Source organism: Lissotriton vulgaris, chromosome 3_2 (assembly GCF_964263255.1).
Source record: "Lissotriton vulgaris chromosome 3_2, aLisVul1.2, whole genome shotgun sequence".
In the NCBI taxonomy this organism is placed as follows: domain Eukaryota; kingdom Metazoa; phylum Chordata; class Amphibia; order Caudata; family Salamandridae; genus Lissotriton; species Lissotriton vulgaris.
In genome coordinates this window covers 3,931,805-3,952,253 of record NC_141690.1, presented here as the reverse complement: position 1 = coordinate 3,952,253, position 20,449 = coordinate 3,931,805, and the positions used below count along the sequence as shown (strand labels likewise).

Below are 20,449 nucleotides of genomic sequence, written 5' to 3'. Positions count from 1 at the left end.
TTCAGGAAGAAACACATTGCAACCAGATATATAGGGCTTTCAGAAAGAAACACATTGCAGCCAGATATATAGGGCTTTCAGAAAGAAACATTACAACCAGGTATATAGGGCTTTAATGAAGAAACACATAGCATGTTATTTCCTCAACTGCTCTTTCAGCATTCAGCCATAAAAAAAAAACAAATCGGGGTCAAGCATCCAATCACAACATAACCATGTGATATAAATGGGACATTTTGTAGCTTTAAAGGCAAACAAAAGCAAATAAATTGGGAATACACGTGGAACTTAATAGACCTAATTAAGCCCGAGGCACTCGAGTGAAAACTGTATTGCGGCTCTGAAGGCCGACCTTTAACCTCCCTGAAAAGCACCTTGCTCGGGGAGAACGCGGCAGCAGTCGGTTAATCATTAAACGACTGTACCAATGAGTGACTTGCACATGCCTCGTCAGTGCCTGGCTGGCAGCACCTGTGCGCAGCAGGGTGGGGCGCGCGCAACCCTCCTATCAGGAAATTATGTCGGGTCTGCAAAATGGAGCGGCAAAGTTCAGCCCTGCCTTCCTGACCCCCCGATCTGTCAAGTCTGCAGAAACCTTTGCACCTCAGATTAGTGTTGGGAAACGACGTTTACTGCTGGCGGGGGCGGGGGGGGGGGGGGGGGCACAGAGTTAATGTCAGAATGGCATTAAAATGTTTAACTTGTGCAGCAGGCGTCTAACCGGGACACGACGGTGGCTTTTCTTTCAATTAAAAACGAGAATATAAAAGTCACGGGGTGAATCAGGAACACTACTAAGCATCTACCATTTCCAAGGCTAACTTTCCTTGTTCGATAAATCAAAAAGGGAAAAAAATCGGTGAACTAAGGTGGCTTCCACATCACTCACTAGTGGATCATGAGAACAGATGTAGCAGGTGTCTGGCTCTCCAAAGTGAATGCCAAGCGCACCTTCAGCACATGCAGCTACGTACAGGGGAGCCGCAGTAAAATGTCATTTCGCCTAGAGCGGCAAAAATCCGAGCAACGACGGCTGGCCCTCAATGATATAAAACCCGAAAGTTCAAGTTTGCAAAACATGTTCGTCACGAAATTGGAATACTTTTGGAAGCTATTAGCGCGTTCGTGTACAGCCTAAATTGTATATGACGATGAGCCATTCGAAGGGCTGCCAGCACGCCTCCGCCTTTGGTAAGGTGTGCAAACAAGATTAGATATACTGTTTTATATCAGCAATGTCATATTTAAAAAAGTACATGGAAAAACAATCATGTAAATTGTGTCGAAAAAATTTCTATTTAATGACTCAAAAAATAAATACCCATATGACTTTGACAAGGCACCGCCCAAGAAAGTTTGCAGACGTCGTAGTTTCTACCAAGTTACAGATTGCTTTGTCCGGTTATCCATTAACAGTTCGCCTTGAAACGTGTGATAGCCGCCCTTACCCAATGCAAAGGGAAAAAAGTATAAGTTTACAGAACGGCGCATTCAAAATTAAGCAAGGTAAGCCATGTAACAACTGCCAAGTGAACTCTTCACAGGTGCACAATTACAACTTCAATGGGTCGGGGGTTCTTTCATGAAGTAGCGTCCCATATATCAATACACATTGCTAAATAACTGATGTACCAGGGAAAGGTACAATGTACCATGACCTCTTCTGTTTCTAGGTTCATCATCCCTTGTTCCCGGTTTAACTACCATCACCTTATGCAAGGGCCTAAAGCTGTGCAGCCAGGCGACCCCCATCTGTTAGCCAACAACACGTTGCACTCTGGGACTGGTAGTTTCACTTTTCGCCATTTTAAGTAGGGGCCTTCAAGTACCAACAACATACAAAGTGATGTTGGCTAAACTAAAGGCGGACGCACGAGTCGGGCTATTTTGCTGGGCTGCCCTCTAAAGGGGCTAACCACAAACATCCTGCCACATCTTTCTGGGTCTGTATCGGGCGCTCATGGGTCAACGGGCTCCGAGTACTGGTAACAAATGGCCCTTGGAAGCCGACACGGGTTGTTACCTTATCCCCTTGCTTCCCACAGGGGAAATGAAATCAAAACAGCACTACAAAAGGAAACCATCAAAACCCGGACATGATCAAAACAAACTCAAACGCAGGTTTACTCCGTGCATCGTAGAAAACGATATATATCATTCGTATTTTCATGGTTTACAAGCATTCACAAAGCTAATTGGTGTGAAGCAAATATACTAAGAGGATTGAAATACTGTAACCTGAAAACAGTTCATTTTAGACAGATGTGCACATCTGGAAAATGCGGTCTATCAAAGTGCAAGAATCAATGGCTAAAGTGGGGTGTCGCACAACCCGATGCTGTATGATGTGGTGGTTGGTGTGTTCAAGTCCATTCACATTTTGTTTCTAAAGTATGAAGACAGACGGCTGACCCAAATGCCCCTTTAAGGTTGCACATAGTTTTTGATAAATGGTTATTTTTAAATTACCTAGTCACAAAAACACCTAAATCCACTTTCAAACGTACACTCCTTTGTATCATCAACCAACTGTGCAAAAAAAAACTAACAAATGCACACGATACAAGGGAGTGTGTACGTTTGAAAGTTGATTTATGATTTTTGTGGATAAATGAACACCTAGGGAAGGCTTTTTTGGTGACTTGGTTTCTTAACCACGTCCCCTTGGTTTGAGAGGTAGCTCTATTTGGTTATTGTTTTTTTTAAAAAATGATATGAGACAGGCTGAACAGTTAAAGCAGTCGCTGAGCTAGGCCTAAAAAGGACTGTTGCAGTATGGTAAGTTTCATAGAATTACAAAATGGAGTGCAGCATGACTCAAAAGGAAATATATGTCTGGCCTGGAAGAAAAGACACTACTCGACTGCAAGTGCTGCCTGAACTGTTGGATACACAACCTAAGGGGAGCACCGTGCCTGGTCTAAAATGTGTGCACTCTAGAGATCCTGTCTGGCCTCTTCCAAGTACCACACATCGTAGCCCTCTGGCCACACTGCCTGATCCAACATAACTACCCACTTTAAAGATGGCAACTGCCTGACCCAACAACAGCACCCAATGCTAATGCTTCCCTGGTATTCATGATCCATTCAATGTCAGAAACGCACCACCCCAGTAGAGGACCAGATTTTCAGATTTTGTAAGTGTACTTGCAGCCAAGGTTTCCAACTATGTGTGCACGAAGTGCATCGCTGGTGGAATCAGTGCAGGTTAAAAATGCACGACCCAAGGATGGAGCAACAATTTCTGAGCTAAAATAGTTTCACAAACCGTGTCGGTTCTCATGTCACAAGCAGGACCTTCAAAAATGCCTTTTTCCACATGCAGGCTGCACCTGCTTCCATTTAATTTCATATGCATATATTTAAATGAAAAGCCCTCGTTTCCTGATTCACTTAAAATGTTCAAGTTGCGTATTTCGCCCAAGACATGGCTGTTTGTCTTCAATTTACTTGAACCGATACTCGACTCTGGTTTTCTTTCTTTCAACAAAATGGTCAAACACTCTATCGTTTGCTTTTGAGACACATTGTATAATCTGCCCGCTCTGTTCCTCCTGAAATGTCCAAGCCTGGCCCTGCGACGGGCTGCAATAGAACTCCAATAGATCTCATTAAGTGAAAAACATATCTCTCTTTAGAAAAATTCACCTGTTGGCAGGTGTGCGTTTAACTCAAACGCGCCCACATCACCAATGAAACACAAAAGAAGAAATAAAACGCACCTTTTTCTTCAGTCTGACATGCCATTACCTTCGCAGTGCCGGGAGCTCGAGGTAACAGGTTTCAAGTCCCAGCAGCCGCCCGGCGAGAAGCACCTTCCGTCCCAGTCACGAGCTCTACGTCTGTCCCACGGGCTCGCGCACCGTCATTGGCCGAAGGGTTGCGGACATTGTACATTCCTGGGAAGTCATTTGCTGAGGGCACCTGGAGCTGGGCTGAGGGGGCGGGGCCGTGGAGGGCGGGGCAAAGGTGGCGAGCTGCCATATGCACAAAGTCGCAGCAGTTTGAAAATTAATCGGAACCCTGCCTGGTAAGGGTTTAACTTTAAATGTAACACTTTAAGGACATGAAAGTGGGGTACAAGCTGCTTGATATTTTCACACTGAACGTAGTACAAAAAATATTTGTCATCCGCAATTATAACCCGTCAGTGGGGAGGAGGGAGAGGGTGGGATCATTAACTGGAAAAAACAAACACCAACCTAGCACACAAAACGCAGAGCAAACTATGCGCCGCAGAGCAGATTAGATAAGGGGAGAACTCGTTCAGCCTAACAATGTCTTTTAGAAGAATTCGTTGGCATCACAATTTGTTTGTGGTGAGAAGAGTAAGGAGGTGCAAACTTCTCAGTCAAACTTGTACACCTGTCAGCTGTCATGTTCTATATTTGTTGAGTCATGTTAGGTCTCTCCTCGCTGTCTGTTTGCAAAAGGCCTTAAGGACAAGACCAGAAATTGACGGTGGTCTTCGAGCCAGCCCATAGCTTCATTGGTTTGCTGTCTTGTCAATTATTTCCAAGCTTCTTAATCAATGGCTTTCCTTCTTGTATTTGTCCCTCCCCTTAAGAATATCCTCTTTACCATCCTTTCGATGGCATGGCTTATACCATTACACTGCTCACAGTCAGGGAACTACTTTTCTTCTTTCTCTCCAATGACTCTGTGGGAATGCATGTGTTTCGTGCTCTCTCCCTCGAGCACTGCTTTCCACTGTTCAATTGCCCACCCACCCCTGCACGCTGCATGTTGCTCCCTCCTGCCAATACACCCAATTCATCTATTGTTTCATCCATCCACAATTTTCTTTTGCGTTATTCTCTCTCCGCACCCCATATATCAATCTCCCACACCACCTCTTCCGGTGCTCACCCAACCCCCACCGCCCTGACCCCGTTTGATCTCTTTCTGTTGTATTTTTTTCCCCCCCAGAGGCCCACCAGTTGCGTTTTACTGCCGGACACTGTTTACTAAACAAAAGCTTTTACGCAATCGATAAATATAAAATAAATAAAATTATGTCATTGTTCAGTTTGCACAGGCATGTGTGGTGACCTATGAAAGCACATGGGTCGTCATGCATGCACGCACGCACCTACGGAATGACGTCTGCCAAAAGCATCATGACATATACACATAGATTCGCTTCATCATGGCCATTTCATACTATGTTTTCCTTTTGCGGAGGCTGCACACCATCAGCAAAAAATATTTCAGTTTACCTATGCTGCGTAGCTTTGGCAAAAACCACTGGCAAAACCAACAGGTCAAAAAAAGTAAGACTTTTTTGGGTTTTGCCAAAACCTGTTTTTTACGTCGTAATCACTACATTGAAACTAGTCTACTGGTATAACAAAATATAAAATAAGAACCTTTTCTGCACATCTTTCCTTCAATTAACCCAATGAAGAAAGAGGTGATCGTTCACCCTGTATTCTTTGGCACGATCCATTTAGAAGCAGAGACATCTTTTCAGATCCAACCGGTGAAGTCTCTCCTCCTACATAGAGGGGTGAGGCGGAGGAAAGAACGCTGGAAGGGTGATCTTCTGACCTAAATGAAAGGAAGTCATTAGCTTCGGAAGGAAGAGGCTCAAATCCCCAGTACCTGCTTGTTGGGTAGAAATTAGTTTAGGGATGGTTAACAGAAAGGGCCTGTATCTTGTGGACTATCGCACTGATGTTATATTGAAAAGAAAGAATGCCTTGAGGGTAAAAAGCCTGAGAGAACAACTGTGGAGGGGCTCACAAGGCATGCACATGAGTAATATGAGTAACAAGTTCAAGTCCAATTGGGCATAACAGAGAAGGGAGTAACATACGTTGTAAATATTTGAGGAAAGGCCTCAGAACGGGTGATTCAAATAACGATGGCTAGTGCAGCAACTATAAAAAGGCTGATAAAGGAGACAAGCACCCATTAACAGTGACCAAAGCAAGGCCTTGCTGGGCGAGGGACACCACAAACAAGAGAACTTCGGGCAGTTTGGCATAGAGTGGCTTGATTGGTTTAGGAGCACGCCAGGTCACAAACTTATCCAAACAGCAGGCATATACAGATTTGGTTGAGGGATGCCTGGCTGCCAAGATGAGCTGCTTAATCTCTAAGTATGGAGATGCAAGTTGCGTAGATTCGGGTCCAGAATCCTGCCTTGCTGCTGCCACAGGAGATACTCCTGAAGAGGCAGTTTGATCGGAGGACAGATACTCATGCCCAAGAGTTTGTGATACCATACTCTCCATGCCCAACCCAGGGACAGTAGGATGACTTGGGCCCAGTCAGTCCAGATCTTCTTCAGCACTCAGGGCAGGAGAGTCAGTCATATAGGAGTCCAGAGTTTCACTTTACCCAGACAGAATACGCCTCCAATTGAGAGAAGCCTTGAAATCTCCAACGTGCTGACATAGCACATTCTTGGTGTGGCAAAAAGATATATTAAAGGCTCTCCCCATTTGTGGAAAAGACCCTGCTCTAGCTCTCGATCTAACTGCTATTCGTGATCCGCAAGGCATCAACAGCTTAGTTTGTCTGCTCTGGTATTCAGGGAACCAGCCAGGTGGTGTGTCACCCCAAAAATTATTTGCCGGTCTAGCCACCTCTAGAGATGCAAAGCCCTCCTGGAACCATGTGCATAACCCCGTAACCCCACCCTGCTTGTACCACATGGCAGCTGTTTTATCTGTGAACACCTGCACCAGGTTCCCTTTGGTGGAGGGCAAGAAGGTTTTCAACACCAAACAGATATCTCTCAGCTCCAAAATTTTGATATGGAGTCTGGGCTCTGCTGGAGACCTGAAGCCTCTGATCTCCACCTCTCTCAACTCAGAAGCGATGAATCAGTCACCACTGTGAGCTCTCGGTGGCTTACAGATAGGAGTTTGCGGCTGACCCAATCACGGTCATGCAGTCACCACTTCTGATCTTTTGCAGTCTCCTCCAAAATCTGACCAGATTGAAAAGATCCCTCTGGTCCTGTGCCCACTGGGACTTCAGATCCCACTGCAGAGCCTGCATATGCCATCTGCCATGCTTGACCAGCAGGATGCAGGAGGTAATCCATCCCAGCAGATTTTTGGTATTAGTCTAATTTGGTCATTGAAAACAAAACAAAGCTTCAACACGTGATCACACAAAAGTAAAAAACTGGAAACTGTGTTCATAATGATCAGGAAAGAGGTTGGTCACCCTAACCTGTGCATAGGTTGCATTTGAGTTTTGTAGAGTGCGGCGTATGCCCATGGACGCCATGGTGCTGCCTCACGTTTGAAGGAGAAAAACTGACGGAAATTATTCTATACGGCAAGAGTTAACCAGGTTTTGATTGATTTTCCAAAAGCAAGGACGTTGGATTGATTCCTCAGATGCAATGGTATTTGAATCTAGAGACGAGAGGTAGCTCAGGAAAAACTTCAAGCTCCCTAAGAAGCTTTGTGGATAAATGGGACAGCCAATTTCCTGGCTGTGACTGAGAGCAGCAAACTGTTAGGGATGTACTAGGAAATTTTGTTTTTAAAGAAAACAGTACCCAAGTGGTTAAGAAATGTATGTGCCAAACAGAGAACAGGCAACTCTGTTTTAATGGGTAGCCATTGATGTTCTTTCATGGCCTCGCAGACTGGCTCAAATTTCTTAATGTTTTTAAGAACCCAAACAGCAGCATTTTGCAGTTTCTGAAGTCAACTCCTGATTCCCTGATGAGCTACAACATAAAGGACATTGCAATAATCCAACTTTGATAATGCACGGGAGGTGACCACTGTTTTCTGTAGGTCAAAAAGGAAGAATTTTCCTCAAAGGTTTTTAAAACGAAAAAACACAAGGAAGTGAGTTGGCTATTCTGATCTCTAAAAGAGATATTGGAGTCAAAATTGATTCCCAAATTCCTTGCTTTAGGTACTGGGATGGAAAGAGAGCCAAGGGATTGTAGTCACCAAGTGTTGCTCCAAAAGAAGGTATCCGGCCAAAGAGGAGCACCTCTGTCTTTTCAGAGTTTAATTTCAGACAGTGGGATCTCATCCAGTTGACTACTGCACCTGTTAAATTGAGAAGCCACTTCTTCAACATTGTTTTTATTAAGAACACTATTTAGGTATGGTCAGCATAGGAAACAGTGGAGAAGCAGTGTGATCCTATAAATTCCAAAACAGGAGCCACATATATATAGAATAATGTGGGACTTAGTGAAGACCCTTGTGGGACACCAGAGGGTTAGATGAAAGGCTTGGAGCCAAAATCTCCCATGTTGACTGTTTACTCCCTATCATCCAGAAAGGAGCAGAGTAACTAAAAGGCAGAACGCTGGATACCTATCTCTTTCAGCCGGTGTTTCATTCAATGCGTCAAAGGCTGCGGATAGGTCCAAGAGGACCACCGCAGCCGTACCTCCCTAGTCCAATACGTCCCTAATCTCATCTAAAACTGCTATCAGCACAGTTTTGGTGCTGTGGGCTTTCCTAAAGCCAAACTGGGTTTTGTCCAGAATACCATTCTGGTCCAAAAATACAGAGAGAGAGAGAGATATTTATATGCATTTCTAGGACTTTTGCAAGCATAGGCAGTAGAGATAGCAGCAGATAGTTATTTTTCTCCAGGGGGTCTACAGTCGACTGTTTGAGAAGCAGTAGAATGGAAGTTTTTTCCATTATGCGGGAAAGCAACCGGACTTCAAAACATTGTTCAGCATTAAAGTCAGCTGGGTGCAAAAAAATAGGCTAATTCTTGCAACACTTTGGTGGGGCAAGAGCCAGAAGGGGCTCTGGACTTTGTGAGATGTATTAGCTCAATCATGTTTCTGTAGACATTTTGGGAAACTCACAGAGAGCTGGACGGCTAGAATCGAAGTGTGTAGCAGCTAGGAACAAAGGATCGGTCCCCTTGATGAGGTTAAAGTTGTTGTAGACTGCCTCTGCTTTATTTCTAAAGTAAGACGCTAGGTTATCACAAAGCTGTTGGGTGGGCAGTATTTAAGTAGTGGCAGGGGGAGGGGGTGGAAAGGCTCTTTACTATTGGGAAAGTTCCCAAGACGAATTAGCGGCAAACTTGATCTTTTCGGAAAAATAACTGATTTTCTCAGAGATTATTAAGCTCTTGTATTCTTGAATCAGTAGTTAATATTTTATCGTTTCGTCTGGGACATATCTACGTCTCCAAACCCTTTCTTGATGAGGACAACTTTTCTTTAAATCCCTAAGCTTGGAGGAATAGCAAGGGACCGAGGGCGAGATGTGTGATTAGCAACTTTCCTAAGAGGAAGAGGTGTGGCGCGCGGCCAGGGCGACTGACTCTGGAATCTGGGGATCATGGTTCGATCCCCGGTGCTGGGGGCAGATTAGCCCAGCACCATGTGACTCTGGGCAATAGCTTGCTTAATCTTCCCGACGGCCCCCAGCGCCGAGAGACCCTTACGGGTGATTGTTTGTGCTTTACAAATGTGGATTATTATAAGCAGGGCCAGTTTGTTGGCTGCTTCTTGAATCCAGTTAAAATTACCGGAAACGGCCATTGGGGTCATCTGTGAAAATAGGTTGGGAAATCTCAAGGTTCTTTACCAAGTCCATTTTGTTGACTTTGCTCCACGGCCTGGCCAGTTTAGACTGGGTGGTTTGGTTGCATATTACCTCAGTTCGGTTGAGAATAATGCTAAACCGCAGTGCCAAGTGGCCCGACCATGTGAGCGTGAGGATATCTACTAGCTGTAACTCAGGGAACTTTGTGTAAATGCCATCCAATATGTGTCCTGCACAGTGTGTAGCGGAATTCAGCAGTTGTTTCAGATCAAAACCCAAAAGATTATCAAGGAGCATTTTTAAGCCCTTATTTTCAGAATCATCTAAATGGAAATTACATTTCCCTAGTACTGTAAAATTACCACTTGCACACTCCCTTCAAGAAAGTCACTGAGGGCTTCTAAAAAATTGGTTCCGGGGCCTGAAGATCAAGAGCCCATGAAACAGAACATGGTGGTTTATTTTGCAGCTGAAGGAGAGGGTTTAGCAATCGGCAATCTTTACAAGGGTAGCAAGAGATCTCTAGGGAGTGCTTATTGATAAGTGCTACACCCCCGCCACGTTTTCCTTCTCTGTCCAGTCTTTTGATTAAGTAGCTGGCAGGCAAGGCAGCGACTAAATCTGGCTCTGGTTAAATCTAGCTGCCAAGTGTCTCTATGTCACGTGTTACACATTTAGATAGGCCAGGGACACTTTAATTGCACAGATACCCGAGACCATACTCCAAGTCCCAGAATGCACCGTGCATTTGGCAAAAAAAAAACACACCTTAAGGTGTTACACCTGACATGGAGCCAAACGGCTGGTATTTCTGTGACATGCACGTTGCACACAGATCTAAGCGGCTTGAGCTACCTTACCAGAATACAAGTTACAAGGTAGGAGATATATAAATAGGAGTGAAGCATGTTTACTGAGGAGAGAACACGATCGAGCAAAGCAAAGCTGCGGTAACAGAAAAAAGACTCGCGCTAGTAAAAATGTTCTGTACATAACAACTGTGCACAAGGCAGCGACAGCACTTAAGCAAAGCAAACAACACACCTTTTAAAGCAGTTAAGGAACACAAAAGCGAAACTCTCTGAGGCCTGTCAGTTCTGCCAGCATGAGAAGCAGCCAGCGTGGAAAGAAAAAAGGTGCGTTGTATAGTAGGATTAATTATGTGGAGGGGGTTTTCGGGCTGCAACGCCACAGCCAACTAACTGCCTGAGACAACTGCAAGCTACACTGCCCAGGTTTCGGCGCGGAGTCAGGAACTACAGCAGGAAACCTAAGGATTACGTCAAATGTGCGCATTTTCAATGGTCTGGGTCAGTTACTGATCGTCTTATGACAGGTAACCAAAACCAGTTTCTAGCTTTGCATTGTGGTAGCCGTAGTCCTGTAGTTTTACTAGTACTACAAATACCAGAAAGTCACGAAAATCCAAGAGTGGATTCATTTCATCGCACCTGGCTCTGAATACTACTGTGAAGCTGGCGATGCCGTGAACGTAGATCGGTGGCACATATAAGTAAGCTGTGCCCCCAACAAAAGGGAACTGATACCTCAGTTTTAAGGCAGTTTAATTGCTCTGTGTCACGAGATAACCATCAGCCAGCCTAGCTTATTAGCCAAGTGCATGGTCGGACTTGTAGGACCATACATAGCAAGGAAAAGTTACAAGTCCCACAATATAAATTTGTTTACTTAAAAACAACACAGGCAGAAAGTCTGACTTGTGGCATGGAGCCAGTTGACTTCCATGCCCTATTGCACTATAATTGCTCTTCTATAGCAATTATGACCCCTAATGAGGCATTTAAGTTCCTATAGGACAAGAAGCACACTACTCTTGGACCCATGGTTAGTGGATAAATGGAGTGGTTTTTAGGTCTGATGTTAGCCAAGACCTTTTGATATTACTAAAATTATATGTATAATAACATTCCTTATAGAAGTTTCCAGCCAGCCCCCTCATGCATTGGTCTTTTCTTGTGTCATTCACAATTTTCCTTCACCCCCTACATCATATAACATGGAGTAACAGGGAAGCCCACTTCAGCCATTGGCTACCTTCACTGTGAGTGACAGCATTCTGCCCTTGCACAAGGAGCATATTTAGCCAAGGCAGTTCTCTTCAGGGCAGGGCCTGCAAAGGCAAAGTGCATTTTGACTGCAGTATCTTTTAGCTTTTAATCAATTTTGTTTTTCAATGACGAGGGCCCGGCAGCTTCTCCAACAATAAAAAAAAAAAAAACTGCGGCAAAATAAAAGAAGCATTGACAAACCCAAAAGCCTAGCAGCCAAAACCAGAATGATTATCTTTATCAATGTGTGTTGTTAGTGAACTTAGTCTTGTGATGTTGGCTTAATTATTTGACATTGCAAAGAGAGCAACCACTTAAACTAATGGGACAGTGTAGATACATCAAATAAAAGAACACCCCCCTCTGAATTACTAATCAATCGACAAAAAAAAAATCTACTTGCACACTTACGATCTCCCACCTCTCCTCATTCAGCTCTGCGATCACTGTGCAAAGCACCTTACGGATGTCAGGTATATGGAAAACTATAAATGTATTACGTATACGTAAAATATTATTTTATCAATTGAACAACATTTATATGACATGAACAACACAAAAGATATTTACATATTAACATCGAAGGATTAAAGCAATGGCTAATCAATTAGATATAAAACTAAACACATACCAAATTCTATTACTGTACAATTATGAACGGATTTTTCATGAATAAATAATCAGTGCTGGAAGATTGTCCTACAAATTGTTCATTCCTCCTGTTACAGGTTTTTAAAAAATGGAAAGGAAGGTCTGGCCTAGTCTTTCTTAATGCAACTAACACAACATCACCACTAGCTTGCGCAAAAGAATGTGTTTTCACTTTCCCTACAGTACACATCTCTTGTTCCGAGATATTTTTCGATCCCATCCAGGAGTGGGCCGAACTCAGAGTTGTACTACGTGGAGGTACATTAAAACTCAGTGAGATTGAGCAGAGTTCTGTGAGGGGGCAGAAATCGGCAGGTCATGCTGCTCACACTGATTTTCAGCGCCAGGAGCTCGTTCCAAGCAGTAAGAAATCAGCAACAACGTCAACAAGCGGCGTACCAGAGGGTGCGGTTTCTTTGCTGCCGCTCGTGTAGTTTTTTACTTGAGCAGCAGCTTTTTCAGCGCGAACGCTCACGACCGCGTGCGCTGACAAAAATCTTGCTGGTTGTCCCCCTAGCGCTTGAAAATGGTGCTACGTGATACAAATTCTTGCTCGCCGACTTACCGCTGGTGAGCTGCGTGTGAGAAAACACTCAGCTATGCAGCGGTTGGCAGAGTTTGGTCGGAACTCTGTGTTACAAGCATACTTAGCAGTGGCCAAAACTCTGCCAGTAGAGCGGAATTTATTGCCCAGCCCTAATCACACCCTGAAGACAGGGCCTGCAAAAGTTTAGTCTCCAGCCCCACCAAAGCTTCGACATACCATGTCCGTACTCTCTGCTTCTCTCCCCTGCTAGCTTCCACCATCAATTTTATACTCTCTGTGTAACACCACAACTGCTGATCTACATTCGGTTCTATCTAGGAGAGTTGCAGCTTGATGTACAGTGATTGACATAGGTTACGTATTCTCTGTAAGTAATGCACTGCATCGCACAGAGTAGTTTGACAACGTGCGGATACCAATCCGCTATCTTATCTAGGAACCTGGCTGAGAGAGGTTACCCATGTAGAGATATAGCTAAAGCAGAGAAAAGGGCCAAGAACAATCACAGAGAGGCCCTTCTTGAGCATAGGGTGAAAATCCCTGAGGAGAATGAACCAATGACTTGTGTAACCACTTACACACCAGTATCATCTAAAGTTAAAAACATCATTAAACGCATTTGGCAAATCTTGAATACTGGTGATCTATCTCTCGAAGTCCCGAGGTTTGCCTTCAAGAGATCAAAAAATGTGAAGGATATTCTGATCAAGACCAGACCAAGTACACTGAAAAAAAACTCTCATCCTACCCTATGGCACCTACCTCCGGTGAAAGGGCACTACCCTTTTGGTTCCTGCAGTGCTTGCCCATACACTTCTGTACACAAGACAATACAGCTAACAGAGTCCTTTCTGTGGGAACTGAGGGGGCATATCAATTGCAACACTTCACACTGCATATACCTACTAAGATGCCCATGTGAACTCCAATATGTTGGAATTACCTCACGTCCTATCAGAACACGCATTACCGAACACCGCAGCAACTTTTGCTGCAAAAAGACCACCACCAAAATGTGTAGGCACTTCATCGAGCATAACCACACTGCTGACTCGCTGAAGTGGCTAATACTGGTTGCTAGCCCACACTGTTCCAAGCAGAACCTCTTCCTCAAGGAACAACGGTGGATACACCGATTGGCCAAGGATAGAGGGGGATTAAATTAAGATATTCCCTGGAGTTAACTTTAAATAGGGTCTTACATTTACTCTCAACCCCAACAAAGATACATTACAGGAGAGATATACCCCGCATGTGGCCACGGCTAGATAGGCGGGCGAAATGAAGATACTCCCTAGAGTTCACTTTTAATATGACCGTACATTTACTCTCGCACCCACCACTGATACATTGCCGGAGAGATACACCTTGTATGTACTGGACATGGGTATTAGTCCTTGGAACTCAGTTTTTGCCACTATGTACAGGAGTTCGGATGACCAACATTCTAAAACACCACAAAATGGCCACCCCGAGAACTATCCTAACCATGTGACCTTCCAGATTACCACTGATACCACGAGAGGGTCACTAGGAGACGACTTGGTTAACCCCGCTTACATCCACTATCCCATTGTACACAATCACCTTATTGATAGAAGTAGACCATTGCCATTTTTACTTAGTGATGCCCTTAATCTTCAATTAAGCTATACCTGCTGGGTTCGCATTGCAATGATGACGAGCGTCCCGATTAATTTTGTGCTCAACAAATCTAATTCCTTCAGACTTATTCATTAAATGGCTGATACTAAACAACATTGCATTCCCAGATGATAGAGGTAGACCATTGCCATTTTTACTTAGTGATGCCCTTAATCTTCAGTTAAGCTGTACCTGCTGGGTTCGCATTGCAATGATGACGAGCGTCCCGATTGATTTTGTGCTCAACAAATCTAATTCCTTCAGACTTATTCATCAGATGTATGATACTAAACAACATTGCATCCCCAGAAGTCTAACACTGATAGGTTAGTACCACCTCTTTAAGATGGCCGCCACGTTCCCTACCTAAACCCATGTGACACACCAGATCACTGCCTTTCCACTTTTGGGCCACGCCTTATGCTTACTATAATGGCGGCCGGGCGCGATCATCCGCATCTACCCGATCCCGGCGGAGAGGGGTAGGACGAACGTCCACTACACGGGAGATTCGAGGTGAGTCATGCCCCCATTAGATGAGACTAGATGCGGTATTTACAGTGCCGTACAACCGCATGTATACCATATCTGATCATATAACGAGCCTGTGTGATCTACCGGGTTTGAGGCTCCCACTGATCCTTTGTGTTTTCCAATTACTTATGGCACATACTCCTCGTGGTCCTAATGGCTTTATATCCTCCCTCCCTTATAGGACACAGGTCTGTAATGTAGTGTGTAGGCTTCACTTACTTGGACAATGATTCTTAACTCTTTCACGTAATCACCTTAGTCAGGACTCTGACATACAACAGATTGGAGGAGATTATATATTTTACCATGCACTCCTTGTTTGTCTTTTAATCGCCAAATGCCCAGCCTTATACACAGAGGCCTCATCCCTGATGTACGACCCGCCGGGCATTGATGCTGTATGTAGTTCTTGACCATTAGGTGAGTTTGGTTCCCAAGTCTTTGGGAACAACTAGAATGCTGCTACTTTGTTTTTAAGACCTTTAAATGCACTTATTTCTTCATTGCGCGCTCAGAATATATGCGCTGGACCGCACAAAAGCATGCCACCCGGTCCACCCAGTAGCCTCACGCATGCTAGTTCAAATCTACAACCTAGCATGTCACTGTGTGTGCACCTGGTCACTATTGTTGAGGACAATATGCCATACCTGCTCATTACCAGCCTCTTTTGTTCCCCACCTCAGGCAAGGAACGGTGCAACAGAGGTACAATGCCCCCCCAACTGGTAATGAGCTCATAATTCTGACATAGAATTTTGTTTGTAGACTATACCACAGAGGTCCTGAAGAATCGCGTGTCAATGTACCGATGCGAGAAACATGTTGACCGATTTGTAAACACTTCCTAGTCTAGTCTAGAGCAAGGAAACATTAATTTCCAGTAAGCCCAGACTAGCTTCGCTTTTAATTGAAGCAAGGGACCACCCGAATAAAGTAGTCTCAGGTACCCTTGTCTCCATTTTAATTCATATTTCTGTCAACAATCTCCTGGCCCCAAACGCAGTTGGATTAAAAGATCTCCGATAAAGAGCCCCTCTTTGAGGTGTGCCCGTTGGGTATTGCACCGCCTACCCAACGAGGAGCACTGCCTATGATGAAGCATGACACCTGCAAAGGTGTGTGAGGCAATTATTTCCAACACAATGGATACCCAGTGGTAGGTTTACACACACTAACCACCACCCTTCCTCCTTCCTGTGACCAGCACACTACCTTCTTCTAGGAACAGCCTTGTCCATCTTCTTTGATATAAACGTGCTGAACCCATAGGTTGAGTGTGCTTTATAAAACTGCAAATAAATGAAACATTAAAATAAAGAAGAAAATTTGGAAAATTGTCTTGTTCTCAGAACACGATAAACTTCATTCGGCTACGTGTTGCTGCAGAATGAGATGTTTAACCTCAGAAACAGCTGATGGCCTTTGAATTAGCAAATCTGTGGCATTCCAAAAGAAAACAATACCAAATGAATCTTCCCAAATGACAACTCTGGGGCTTGTAGGCCTGTGTGTGCAATAGGGACATTTTAACTGCATGCCCTAGGAGCCTTGGATTTGCTGAATGGAAAAAAAGACTTGTGAAATTTACAAGCACGACATGGGGGGGCTGAGTTGGGGCAGTTGACAACTATGCATGTCAGTGTGTGCCCACATAATATGCAGTGTCTAGCAGAGGTCGCCCTTGGATTTGTGCTCTTCAGTTTCTTCTGCAACAGAAGCTCAATTAAGGTAAATTTCCAAAATACACCCATGAAACGCGGCAAACATACTACTTCAATAACAAACAGAGGAACAGTATTTTACAGCAAAGGGGAACCCTCACAATGCACCTCCAACCCGTTTGAAAGTGTGGCCATCACAAGGAAAGGTTGTGGGTTTGCAGAGAAGATAATGTGTCATTTTGGAACTGAACCTCAGACATCCTAATTCCAGTCCTGGCCTCCGCACTTGACCAAATTGTGAAATCCTGGCCAAATGACTCCCTACCCGTGCTTTAGTTCCCTTATCCGCTATAGTTGCCAGTATTTAGAAACAAATGTCATGCAAATATTCAGCACTTGCACGTGCACATTTACAAGTGTAGGAAAAACGATGATATTCTCGGTGGAAAACCAAAATCTGTTTGTAAGGGTTGGACTGGGGAGGTGTACGGGGAGGGTACCTTTAGAATGACTGTTCTTACAAGGGCTGCAGCAGTCCACTAAAACACTTCAGAAAGTCGAATCAAGGCCACCCGTGTGCGCCTGTGACTTTCCCCTCGGACAATGTCTGAACCCGATTTTTGCAAACTTGGGGCACAGCTCCCGCCCACTTACTGCATACTATGTATGCTGTTAATACAGCTGCACTGTAATGCTATGTAAACATTTTTAAAAAACATAGCTACAAAATTTAATATAAAGCTAAAAAACAACAACGCCACTTTCAGGAGGGCAAAAACATGCCTAGTAAGAATACTGGAAATGCAATGCTCTCAGTGCCCTTGAGGCACATGGAACAGGTAACTGTCTCAGTGGCTTAACGAATCTTGAGGGGCCCCCCTGAATAGTACATGGAGGAGGCCCCTATGCTCCTGTTCTCAGACCAGGGGCCCGCCACCCATGCATAATGCCGGTAGGGCACATGACAAGGCACCCCGCTGACGCACACCTTGGATACACCCAAAGACGGACAGGTAACTTCCACTCAGGGACATTTCATATCAGCAGCGCCACGCTAAAGTCGTCGTTACCTCGCAAGGGGGCATCCCGTGGCTCGTCTCCTGAAAAGGCCTCTGCCGGGCTCGCCCAGGTCCAAGCTGTGGCCGGCTGGGACACCCGGGAGACACTGCCCTCTCTCACCTGTGAGCCAGGCCGAGTCCACTGAGCCGCAGTGCCGCGCGCGAGCTCTGCCCCGGGGCGTCAGGCGCGGCCTCGGGCTGCCTCTCACACTTCCTTAGTGCACGCGCTGCCGGCTGCTCCTGGCAACTGCGCTCCCACAGCCTTGTCAGCGCGGGGTTCACGCCGCTTCCATGGCCTAAAGGTATCACCAGGTCTCCGCTCTCACTGGCCGCTGCGGTTACACGGACCTGCCCTGCGCCAGGAGAGGTGGCTGGAGTACAAAGTCAGGCCATTCCAGGGCATGGTGCGTCTGTACTACACTGCACAGAACCGGAGGCCACGAGGAGACTGGAGCATGTATGCAATCCATTACTGCTTTACTGGCATAACTAGTACAGGTATTGTCACATAGAAGTACAGATATTGTCAAAGCAAGGCTCTCTGAATGCGAGACACCTTGTTGTGCACAAACGAGGAGTAAAGAAAGGCAACTGGTTCTCAGCTGTGTACTCATCTCACCGGACCTCGGGGATATTGTGTTGGTTACAATACTTAAGTTCTGGGCACACGTTAGGAAGTGTCTGCCCCACAATGAAGGGATCAGTGCCCCACACAAAAATACACTGCTCTGAATGGGCAGGTAGTGTCCTGTACCGAGGGCCTGCATTTCTTTAATATGAACGGGAGAATACTCGCACAGGTACCCTGCATACCTAGTACAGCCGATTTACATTTAAAGCACTGCCCATCTAAAGATGGTATCTATGGGCAAAATGTGCAACTGTAACTTTTACTCCTCTTTGCTTCACGTTATACATAAGCTCAACTATAGGTTTGTGTTGTAATCAAATGATGAGCCATTTCCAGGGTAGCTTAGGTAGTATTAATTAAGAATTTTTCATGAGTAGAAGTACATTGAGCCCCACCAGGAGCAGTCTTCCTGCTGCTCAGCCCATACACCAACCGCCACCCTCACTCATCCAACACTCCACACCACCAGTCACTGAGCAGCAAGTATAACAGTTTGCTGCAACATTACTGGAGAACACATCAGGCCCTCAAGCATGACACAAAACTCTGCTCAAATACACACAATAAACCCACACTCTGCCAACCAACCACTGCAAACCTGGTGGTCTCTTAGCCGTCCAACTGAGATGCGATTTGAGGTCTGATCACGTATGAGATGCTGTACAAACGATTCCATACAATATAATTCATGCTTCTATGTGTACTGCAGCCCCTGTCACCTAAGTTTTTACTCTATGCAGCTAATCATGCATGTGTCTGAAGAGGGACTTTATTCTTCCCTGTCTCCTAGTAGACCACCCCGGGTCCTCCCACATCACGGTCTATTCAATGGGGCCATCATACAGTTTCTCAGGGGCAAGATGAAGCTCGCCTCTCCCCAATAAAGATTCAAAGTGAGAGTATTCTATGCATCATCCCCGCATAGGACTCTCACCTGCACGGATGAAGACACACTTGGGACAATCTCACAATTCTAGGTTCAAAGGCACATGCCACCTCATCTGCTTCTTCATCAGCAAAGGTACGAGCATCGTAATCATGCCAGGGAAAATGAGCGTGAGGGAATATTAACTCTTTAGGTAAGCCCTTCATAAAATGAGGTGACGTCCAAGTACCCGCCGATATCTTGGGCCATGAGAAATATGGTGGGCTCAGTCTCCAGGCAATGAAGTATAAATTCAGTATTTGACCTTAACTTAAAATGTTCTTCCTAGACCTCCAAAACGCCATAAAGTAGAAACAATTAAATATTCTGCCTTTTGCATTCCACAAACAGAGTGGGTCTGGCTTATTGGGCAACCAGGCAGTGTCAGATGGGCTAGTCTGATAGATCAATGTGTGGGCCAGTTTTTGGCTTATTGCTGGCCTGTTTTATGGTGTGCTCGGCCGCTTTTTACCATAGATTTACCGGATATTAGAACAAGCATTGCCTACAACAAGCTCAAATCCATACTTATACAGCTTATCTTTACAAGTTCAAAACTGCTCCAATTTGCAAACGTTGGCCACTTTTTTAGCTATCCAATTAACTAAGGGGGGCCACTTTAATTTTGGTGCCCAGGCCTATTTTCTGTCCCAGTTCAACCCTAACCACAAAGTAATATAAATGCATTTTGTATGCCTCTAGGGCATTATTATTTGTCCTCTATCATACCACAAAGCAGCACTGACCCGGTTTGTCTGGTTTTAACCTGATGCATACATAAAAGACCCCTTAAACGTATCTGCTCCTAGCATTAACAGCGTATTCAACAAATCCGCACACTGGATCATGAACCCTTTCCTTTCACTCTGTAGGTGCAAAACAACAGAGCATAAACTGCCAGAGTTCCTGCTGCAAACCACAAACTAAAAGAAAGTTCATGCTCCTTTACATTTCCATCAAATTCAGAATTTAAATTTTGTTTCTTTTTTTTAAAAACTCTTTTTTAATATAATCAGCATTAAGAAGGTACATTACTTCCAGGTAACAATCACATACCATCAAAAATTCCAGCACTACACAATCCCAGTACATTATTAAACCAGTATACAATACACCACAATAACTTCAATCACGTTGTCCATCCCACGCCTCCCCCCTTTTAAAAATCGTCATCTGAGCTCTCATCCACCTGGGCTCTCGGCACCTCACATATATTTCCCCT

At 44.7% G+C, this 20,449-nt stretch overlaps 1 protein-coding gene across 19 annotated transcripts in view; it reads right to left on the bottom strand.

Moving 5' to 3' along the window:
- The window catches only part of RBM47 (RNA binding motif protein 47), a 378,578-nt gene that overhangs the window by 62,996 nt on the left and 295,133 nt on the right, over window positions 1-20,449 (bottom strand). Inside the window, exon 1 of one of the 19 annotated variants that reach the window (XM_086963939.1) lies at window positions 17,684-17,989. The exons of 11 other annotated variants lie outside the window; for them this stretch is intronic. The gene's annotated coding sequence lies outside the window, so the exon portion shown is untranslated. Of the gene's footprint in view, window positions 1-3,724; window positions 3,922-17,683; window positions 17,990-20,449 lie in introns of those variants that run through there. 7 more of the 19 variants (XM_086963951.1, XM_086963938.1, XM_086963934.1 and 4 more) reach the window with 7 other exon arrangements.